The 10,665-nt window shown below is 35.7% G+C and overlaps 1 pseudogene; it reads left to right on the top strand.

Moving 5' to 3' along the window:
* Nucleotides 1-8,504: 8,504 nt before the first annotated feature.
* LOC132680293 (elongation factor 1-alpha 1 pseudogene) lies at nucleotides 8,505-10,070 on the top strand (annotated as a pseudogene).
* The last annotated feature ends 595 nt before the right edge of the window (nucleotides 10,071-10,665 follow it).

The following is a 10,665-nucleotide window of genomic DNA, read 5'->3' as shown; positions in this document are numbered from 1 at the left end:
TGTTTCTAACTTTCAGGAAGTATAGTCACGGTCTTATAAAGTGTCTAATAAAGAGAGACTGAATCTGTGTTGAAGCCAGGTGAAAGGTTGGCCTGCCTTTGTGTTTCTTGGGTGAATAAACACGATATGTACCTTCTCACTGTGGCACATGTTACATTTTCACGTTCCTTCAAATGTATTTTCAGCTGAAAAGCTGTCACAGCCTTATATGCCCTTTAAAATGTATTGGAAATACCGATATGGAAGAATATTTCAAGTTTATCAACCGCTCTTTGTGCTTTCCAGCCTCCCGATCCTGTTGCTATGTTCCTGTGTTTCCTGCCCAGGTTTTCTTAGGACCATTTACTAATTAAAGACAACAGGACTCTGTGATGTTGTAGATTTAATTAATTTAGAGAGCTGGAGTTAATTAATTTATTGAGTTGGCTAATATGTGGAATTGACAAAATAATTATAAATATTATCAAAATATGCACATTAATATAGTAAGAATGAAATTCTATCAACAAATAGTTATATTTCATTTTAAAATAGAAGCAAATTAAAACTAATTTCTCTGAAAAGATTCTAATACTTGGTGAAAAGAATATTTTCACATTCTTCTGAAGTTTTCCATTAATTATACCAGAGGTTACAAACTAAAATATCAAGAAAGCAAGTCAAAGAATATAAATGAATGAAATGAGTTGGGGATGGGGGCTATTTGTAACATATACCCTGTCTACCAATAGTTGGCATTAACTGATTATTACTATGAGGGAAAGTAAGCTCACTTTTATTAGTTAGTTATGAATTTTATATTCAAATATATTTATTTATAAATATTGGTTGATAACTTCCTTTTTCAGGTTTCATTAACTGAAATAAGCCAAATAAAGCTTATAGCTGGACCACATATGATCTGCTGTATCACTAGTTTAAGTCTGCCAACACAACTTGCATATTAACAATTGTTTGCCTTAGTCTTATAAAACAGAAAATGCTAAGCCTGAAATAAACAAATAACATAAAATTTCTGTCCAAAAGACCTTATTAGTAAGCAAGATACAGTCATGGGCATATCGTTGTTATAAAGAGTGAATATATTCTTTCTAGTAATATTTGTAAGGAACCTGCTATGTGCTTAACATGGATAGACAGCAGTGAGAAAAGCAGACAGTATTCTATATAGAATTTTCATTTGGTACGATATCTAGAATGTTGACCAAAATATATATGTTCAATGAGAAAAATTATCAAACCTAGAAATGTATATAGGATTTGCTAGGTTAGGGGAGGGTGGTAGTTGTAATATTAAATATGCGGTTTCAGGATGGTTCCTCTGAGACTGAACCTGATAAATACCTGCAAAGGATGAAGTCTTGTAATATCTAAAGAGTATTTCAAATGGAAAGGACAATTGCAAATGTTCCAATGAGAAAGATGGCTAGTATGTGTGTCAAACAGAAAGAAGAGCACCGTGGCTTGAGTGGAGTAGGTGAGGGAGAGAGAGAATAGTCAAATAACTGGGAAGATTTTGACAGGGAGGGCATAGCATATGGTGTGTGGCTCAATATATATTACAAGGTGATAATTTCTACTAAGTAAAATAAAGCTGGAAAGGAACATGGAGTACCAGGTTGGGGTTAGAGTTATTCGTAAGCAGGAGAAGTTTTTGCCACACTCTACCTACCCTTTGGTGCACATGAAATATTTTAGTAACAATAATTAGTCTGATGGTATCATTCTCCATTGAAAACTACTCAACAATTACCTACCATTTCTGATTTGAGGCACATATATTTATCTTGACATACTTGGTTTAGGTGATCTAACTCTTAGCAAGCCCTCCAGATCTATATCTTTCTACTCTTCACTACATACCATATGTCTCAGTCTAAAGAAGACAAACTTTGTGCCTTCATAAATCCTTTTCTCAAGTACTGAAAAACCATCTTTCACTCTTGTCTACTGCTGGAGGCCCTTGGTACATTTTTGTATTTCTACTGAAGCATTTTTACATATTTTTCTTTTTTTCTTTTTTTCATTTCCCCTACTCAGCTGAGATTTTCTTCAGGATTAATAGTATGCTTAGGAGACACCATTAGTGCCCTACTCAAGAGTTCTTCCTCTTTTTCCTTTCTGCCTAAGCCTCTCTTCTGTGATTCAGTCTTCAAGTGTTAGTCAATCCCCTTTAATCCCTGCAGCCAGTTCTGCCCATGTGGATTGATACAATAAATAAAATATAAATAAAGTTTGTGGGGTATCTTCTAGGAGAGTTTTCTTTACTAATATAAAGACTGAGATCTGAGAGAACCTTACTCTTTCCTTTTTTTTCTTTAGGTGTTTTAAATAAGGACCTTATTCTTAGAGTTTCTAAAAACAACGTGTGTCCATGAAGAGCTACACTTGGACACCCTAAGGATAGAAGAGCCAAAGATGGGAAGTACTTAGGCTTCTGATTAAATTTATGAACTGCTGAAAGAACACCTGAATACTGAACTTTGAATATCTGGTCAGGATGGGAAATAGATATAGATAGATAGATAGATAGATAGATAAATAGATAGATAGACAGAAATATATTTGTCTTTATATAATTTTTAAATTTATGTGTTTGTTTATAAGACCAAAGTCCCTGCTAAAGTGTTGCCTTTTAACTCCATCATTTAATAAATTGCTTATTTCTAGTTATTTTAATTTTATGTTCTAGAGATGCTCTGTCCAAAAATGTAGTCATTAGCTATATATGGCTCTATAAAATGAAAATGAAATGGGGCACCTGGGTGGCTCAGTCAGTTAAGTGTCTGACTTTGGCTCAGGTCATGATCTCATGGTTTGTAGGTTTGAGCCCCACACTGGACTCTGTGCAGACAACTCAGAGCCTGTAGCCTACTTTGGATTCTGTCTCTCTCTCTCTCTCTCTGCCTTCCCCTCCTCGTACTCTTTCTGTCTCTGTCTCTCTCTCTCAAAAATAAATAAATATTAAAAAATTTTAAAAAATAAAATCAGCTTAAAATCCATTAAAAATTCTGTGTAACAAACTAACCACCATTTCAAGTTCTCAGTAGCAATGTGTGGCTTGTAAGTATTTTGTAACGCATAGTACAGATATAGAACAATTCCATCTATTCATATATTTGCATCATATAGTGCTGGGGCAGAGATTTCTGTTTCCTGAACTCTTGGTATAACTCTAGTTGATCTAACTATTGTCAAACAATTATAGCCATTTTCTATGTATATGTACTGTGTCAGCATCATCTAGTTCATCCACAGTCTTGGTAGAAGACAATTTATTCACTTTAAGAAACATAAGTAGAAACAATTTTTCTGAAGTAAATGTGTAAGAAGAAGTCTTCAGGGCATATCAGCTAGTGAGGGACAAATACATTACATTTAAATTGGTACCAGAATTATGTATTTGGCACAGATGTTCTACAGTGAAAACCATGTCACTACTGTACTTTAATATTCCATATAAACCTGCATTTTAACAAATCTGAAGAACCACAGTTCTTTTTCATTGTCAATGCCAAGCCACCATAACTCTTGTGTCCACTGACTGCCGAGCAGATAGTCTGATTGTTTCTTTATAATCCTATAATCTGCCTTCATCTCTTGTTACGGTACTCTCTCAAAAGCAGGATTTGATACAGTTTTTCCAAATGAAAGCTGGGTCTATTTGTGAGTAAACAGATTGTGTAGTACCATTAGAAGACTGCTGCTTATCAGATTTAACCAATTCTATTACCTGAGTGTGTCAAATTATGCAACAAATCCCCTATGGTACTATGAATGAGACTACCCAGTGAATTGTACAGTACCAGCCTACATCATTATTAGTTTCTCAATTACTTCTCCCCCCATTCAACTGTGCATTGACTTACTTTCGTATTCCACTGTTTTGTTATGGCTTTAGTAAACTTTTTCGCTGAGAATCTGCTAGTTCTCTAAGTAGGTGTTCAGAATGGCTTCTGCAAATATCTCAATGCCCTAATCATCAGTTTTCTCACCTCATCAGAGGCAAATACACAGTATTTAATGACATGATCATTATTAGAAAAACATATGTTTTAAAAAGTGAATATGATAAGAAAGCAATCACTAGGGAAATAAATGTATTTATAGACAAACAAATAGTGTTGACAAATGAATAATAGGTCTGAAATGATAATGTAATTTTACTACATTTAAAAATATGAAATCTTGGGGCCACTCAGTAGCTCAGTTGGTTAAACATCTAATTCTGGACTCTGGTTAAGGTCATGATCTCACAGGTCGTGAGATCCAGCCCTGCATCGGGCTCTGCACTGACAGTCTGGAGCCTGCTTGGGATTCTCTCTCACCCTTTCTCTCTGCCCCTCCCCCACTTGCATGTTCACTCACCATCTCTCTCAAAATAAATAAACTTAAGGAAAACACAAAATCTTGTTAAGCAAATAGAATATTCCCTTTCACTGCTTCATGTTGTACGTAGATTCACATATCCACATTCAAAATATTGCTGTGATCATTAGGCTGTTCTTATTTTTAATTTACTTAGTTTCTATTTGCAGCCTTGCAAAAAATAATTTCATAATGTGATTTGGCATTCTTTGATCTTTGTTCCACAAAGCATTTCTGCCCAGTGAAGTAGATCATGATGTGCATGTTACGGTTGCATTCTTTGACTTCAAATACATGAAGTTACTTCTCCCATAATCAAGGCACTATTGAAGTTTCCTTTGAGTTTGCTCTTGCACGTGTTTTCTGTCCAGCTAGGACTCTTATCAGTGAGCTCTGAGGCAGGAGATTCTGCCTGTCAGCTTGCCAGTTACCAAAACGCATACTTCAGACTTAAGCTGGAGAGACACTGCCTCTGAGTTCTTCTTTTTTCAAACAACACATAAACTAGGTGGCACAGTTACCCTTTATTATGCACTATGCTATGAAATGACATGGATATAGATGATCTATGAGTATCTATGAGGAAAAACACATAACTTACCATTTAAATTTCACTTTGCTTAGTAGTTCAAATACATACGTTTTATATATTAAAAAAAAACTACATAGCATCACTCATAAGGTGATCTAAGGCTGGAGCAGTTTTATCTTTCTGTGAGTTTAATTACATAAGTATTATTTTCTCTTAAATGCAAATACATCTTTTAGATAAATATACATCATAAGGATTGGGAAATTAGGTGCCATTAAAAACATACTAATAAAAGGAATGAGACACCATTCTCAGTTTGTTTTGTATTATTGAAATGTAACATCCATCACTATAAAACTGGAAATGACAATTTATATGTTATTCTTTGTGGTACAAGCTATGGGATGATACTAGAGGTACACATTGCAATCTCATGTAAGGATAAGTCTATTTAAGAAGAAAGATTTTTCAGGGCACTTAGGTCGCTCAGTTGATTAAGCGTCTGACTTCAGCTCAGGTCATGATCTCACCATTTGTGAGTTCGAGACCCACATCAGGCTCTGCGCTGACAGCTCAGTGCCTGGAGCCTGCTTCGGATTCTGTCTCTCTCTCTCTCTCTCTCTCCCCCACTTGTGCTTTCTCTCAAAAGCAAATAAATAAACATTAAAAGAAATTATAACAAAGATTTTTCAATATAGCTTTCATTTATAGGTATTTTGCCTATACACCTTTTAACCCCTACATTTTGCAGAGTTAAAGAAATTCATTTTGTGGCCTTTTATAACTTTTTATGCACCCTCTCATCCTTCCATCATGTTCAGAGTCAGAAGAAATAAATTTAGAAACCTATAAAACCCTGATATAAGAGACCCTAAGTAGAATATGTACTACCTGCATTTATTGATGTATATAATAGAAAGTTATTTTAAAAGTATGTGTATCTTCCCACACCAGTGTGGATAATTCCTTAAGAATTACAAACTTTATAGAGAAAGGGGAAAAATCCTTATCAGAGTTTAAAAATTGGATCCTATCAGTATTTCCTAATTCCAGTAAACTCTCACATGGTAGTAAACATGAATTTAAGTTTCCTCCATGCCTTTTCATGGCTTGATAGCTCATTTCTTTTTAGTGCTGAATGATATTCCATTGTGGACGTACCACAGTTTATCTGTTCACCTATTTAAGAACATCTTCGTTACTTCCAAGTTCAGGCAATTTTTAATAAAGCTGCTCTAAATATCCATGTGCAAGTTTTTGTATGGACATAAATTTTTACAATCTTTGGTTAAATGCCAAAGAGCACGTTTGCTGAATCATATGGTAAGAGTATGTTTAGGTTTGTAAGAAACCACCAACTATTTTCCAAAATGGCTGTACCATTTTGCATTCTCTCCAGCAATGAATGATTTCCTGTTTCCTCACATCTTTGCCAGCATTTGGTGTAGTCAATGTTTCAAATTTGGGGCATTCTAATAGATATCTAATAATATCACATTGTTGTCTTAATTTGCCTTTCCAGGATGACACATGGTGCGGAGTGTCTTTTCATACGCTTATTTGCTAGCTGCATATCTTCTCTGGTGAGGTGCCTTTTAAGGTCCCTTGCCCATTTTTTAATCAGGTTGTTTTCTTACTGTGAATTTTTAGAGTTCTTATATATTTTGGATAATAGTCTTTTATCAGGTGTGTCTGTTACAAATATTCTCTGCTAATCTGAGGCTTTTCTTCTAATTCTCCTGACATGATCTTTCACAAAGAAGTGTTTAATTTTAATTAAGTTTATCTTATCAATTATTTCTTACATGTAACATGCCTTCTGTGTCATATCTAAAAGTCATTACCATACTCAATTATCTAGATATTCTCCTATATGTCATCTAAGAGATTTATAATTTTGTGTTTCATATTTAAGTATGTGATCTATTCTGAGTTAATTTTTGTGAAGTGTGTAGGCATGTCTACATTCTTTTTTTACATATGGATTTCTAGTTGTTCTAACACCATTTGTTGGCAAGACTATCTTTGCTCTACTCCATTGCCTTTACTCCTTTTCAAATATCAGTTGGCTGTATTCATGTGGTTTTGCTTCTGGGTTCTTTGTTCTGTTTCATTGTTCTAGTTATCTCTTCTTTTACCAATCTGCACTATCTTGATTACTATAGTTTTATATTAAATCTTGAAGTTGGGTAGCATCAGTTCTTCAACTTTGATCTACTTTGATTCCATGTTGGGTTATTCTGGGTCTTTTGTCTCTCAATATCCACACTGTAACTTTTTGGTATTTTGATTGGCATTTCATTGAATCTGTAGATCAGATTGTGAAGAACTGACATCTTGATAATATTGAGTCTTCCTTTTAATGAACATGGAATATCTCCCTATATTTTTTTTAGCTCTTCTTTGATTTCATTCATTGGAGTTTTCTAGTTTTCTTCATGTAGATCTTCTACATATTTTGTTAGATTTATAACAAAGTATTTCATTTGGGGGATGATAATGTAAATAGGATTGTGTTTTTAAATTCAAATTCCATTTGTTCATTACTGATATATATGAAAAAGATTGCCTTTGCACAGTAACCTTGTATTCTGCACCTTGTTATAATTGTTTATTTGTTCCAGTAAAAATTTTTTTCTGAATTTTTTTCAGTGTTTTACATAGGCAATCATATCATCTGTAAATGAAGACAGTTTTATATCTTCCTTCCCAATACATATACTTTTTCTTTCCTTTTCTTGCTTTACTGCATTAGCTAGAACTTCTACTACATGTTGAAAAGAAGTGGTGAGAGGTGACATCTTTCCTTTGTAACTGACCTCAGTGGGAAAGCTTCATATTTCTTATCATTAAGTATGATGTTATTTGTAAATTTTTTGTAGATATTCTTTATCAAGTTGAGGAACTACCCCTTTCTTCCTAGTTTATCAAAAATTTTGATACTGAAGTGGTGTTGTATTTTGTCAAATGCTTTCTCTGTATCTACTGATATGATCATGTGATTTTTCTATTAGTCTGCTGATGTGAGGATTATTTTAATAATTTTCATATGTGGAACCAGTCTTATATACCTTGGAGAAATCCCACTTGGTCGTGATGTATAATTCTTTTTTGTTTATTTTGGTTTCAGTTTGTCAATATTTTTTTTTTAGGATTATACCCTCACTTCTTGAGTGTATCTCTAAGAAAACCTACTGGAAATATTATATCATTCACTGAACTTTGCTAATTGAGGATACTTCTAAATAGTAAATTATCTTCTTAAAAAAATCTATTGATGGGTCGCCTGGGTGGCTCAGGTGGTTAAGCGTCCAACTTTGGCTCAGATCAGGATCTCAAGGTTCGTGTGTTCAAGCTTCACGTCAGACTCTGTGATGACTGCTCAGAGCCTGGAGCCTGCTTCTGACTTTGTGTCTCCCTTTCTCTCTTCCCCTTCCCCACTCGTGCTCATGTTTCTCTCTCTCTCTCAAAAATAAACATTAAAAAATTAATTAAAAAAATCTATTGATATCAAAGAATTTAAAAATATTATTTGAGCTTTTTTGCAACATGTTTGCTGCCACAACACAGGTGTTACGAAAACCTCCACTAAACCTAAACCATAATGGGAAAGGAAAAGACTTATATGAACATCGTCATCATTGGACATATAGATTCAGGCAACTCTTCCACTACTGGTTATCTAATCTACAAATGTGGTGGGACTGACAAAAACACTATCAAAAAAATTGAGAAGGAGGTTACATTGTGAACATGATGTCACCATTTATATCTCCCTGTGGAAATTCAAGACCAGTAAGTATTATGTGACCATCACTGATGCCCCAGGACACAGAGGCTTTATCAAAAATATGATTACAGGCACATTTCAGGCTGACTGTGCCATCCTGATTGTTGCTGCTGGTGTTGGTGAACTTGAAGCAGGTTCTCCAAGAAAGGGCAGACCCGTGAGCATGCCCTTCTGGCTTACACGCTGGGCGAACGGATTCCACTGAGCTACCCTACAGCCGGAAGAGATATGAGGAAATTGTTAAGGAAGTCAGCACCTACAACAAGAAAATTGGCTACAACCCTGACACGGTAGCATTTGTGCCATTCTCTGGTTGCAATGGTGACAACATGCTGGAGCCAAGTGCAAACACACCTTGGTTCAAGGGATGGAAAGTTAACTGTGAAGACTGCAATGCCAATGGAACCACACTGCTTGAAGCTCTGGATTGCATTCTGCCACCAACTCATCCATCTGACAAGCCCTTGTGTCTGCTCCTCCAGGAAGCCTACGAAATTGGTGGTATTGGTACTCTCCCTGTGGGCCTGGTGGAGACTGGCATTCTTAAACCTGGCATGGTGGTCACCTTTCCACCAGTCAGTGTTACAACTGAAGTAAAGTCTGTTGAAATGTACCATGAAGGTTTGAGTGAGCCCTTTCCTGGGGGGACAATGTTGGCTTCAATGTCAAGAACGTATCTGTCAAAGATGTTTGCCAAGGTGATGTGGCTGGTGACAGCAAAAATGACCCCCCAGTGGAAGCAGCTGGCTTCATGACTCAGGTGATTATACTGAACCATCCAGGCCAAATCAGTGCTGGATATGCACCTGTGCTGGTTGGTCACACAGCTCACATTGCCTGCAGATTCACTGAGAGAAAGGAGAAGGCTGTCATTCTGGCAGAATGCTGGAAGATGGCCCCAAGTTCCTGAAATCTGGTGATTCTGCCATCATTGATATGGTTCCTGGCAAGCCTATGTGTGTTGAGAGCTTCTCTGACTATCCTCCTCCAGACTGTTTTGCTGTTCATGGCATGAGACAGAAGATTGGTGTGGGTGTCATCAAAGCAGTGGACAAGAAGGTAGCAGAGCTGGTAGGGACAGCAAGTCCTTCCAGAAAGCTCAGAAGGCTAAATGAACATCACTCCCAGGACCTGCCACCCCAGTCTTAATCAGTGGTAGAGGAAAGGTCTCACAACTGTTTGTGTCAATTGGACTTTTAAGTTTAATAGTAAAAGGCTGGTTGATGATAACAATTCATTGTAAAGCCTCCAGAAGAAAGGAGAATGTTTTATGGACCATGTGTGCGTGTGTGTGTGTGTGTGTGTGTGCAGTTTTAAGTTATTAGTTTTTAAAATCAGTACTTTTTAATGGAAACAACTTGACCAAAAATCTGTCACAGAATTTTTAGACCCATTAAAATAAAAGTTTAACGAGAAAATAGAATAAAAATATCACTTGAAGGTAATTTTACATAGAAACACATGTAGTTAACAGTAGCAATGTGGGGGGGGGGGAGGTCTTTTTTTTTGTTTTTTCCTTTTTGAAAAACAAAAATAGATGATCAGAGATCCTAAGGCATGAACTTAAAAATGAAGGGTCCTGGTGTGTCAAGCAAAGTACTCTGTATCATTAACCTTAAATTTGGGATCTATCCCAAATGGATCTTGAATAGACAAAAAGTCTTTTGTTTATTTCTTTTAAAATTTTTATCAAAATATTGTATGACAAATAAATATATTTTAGAAAACATTTGGTCAAAAAGGGCTCTTTCATTATTTAGAAAAGGGATGCTGGCTGTAGGACTAAGAAAACTCATAAAGCAGGTGAATATATCTCATTTCCTCAATGGTCAATCACAGTTCCCCAGATGCTAACTCTGAATTGTATTTGCCAACACATAGTAAAATTAAGGATGTTTGGCTTCTTTAAAAGACTGTATGCTTCCGATTCTGTGTTTCCCTCTCTCTCTGCCCCTCCCCTGTTCATGCTGTGTCT

This window comes from Panthera onca, chromosome A1 (assembly GCF_046562875.1).
Source record: "Panthera onca isolate mPanOnc1 chromosome A1, mPanOnc1 haplotype 2, whole genome shotgun sequence".
NCBI classification, from domain to species: Eukaryota; Metazoa; Chordata; class Mammalia; order Carnivora; family Felidae; genus Panthera; species Panthera onca.
Note: the sequence above shows the minus strand (reverse complement) of the source record. Positions and strands in the feature narration are given on the sequence as shown.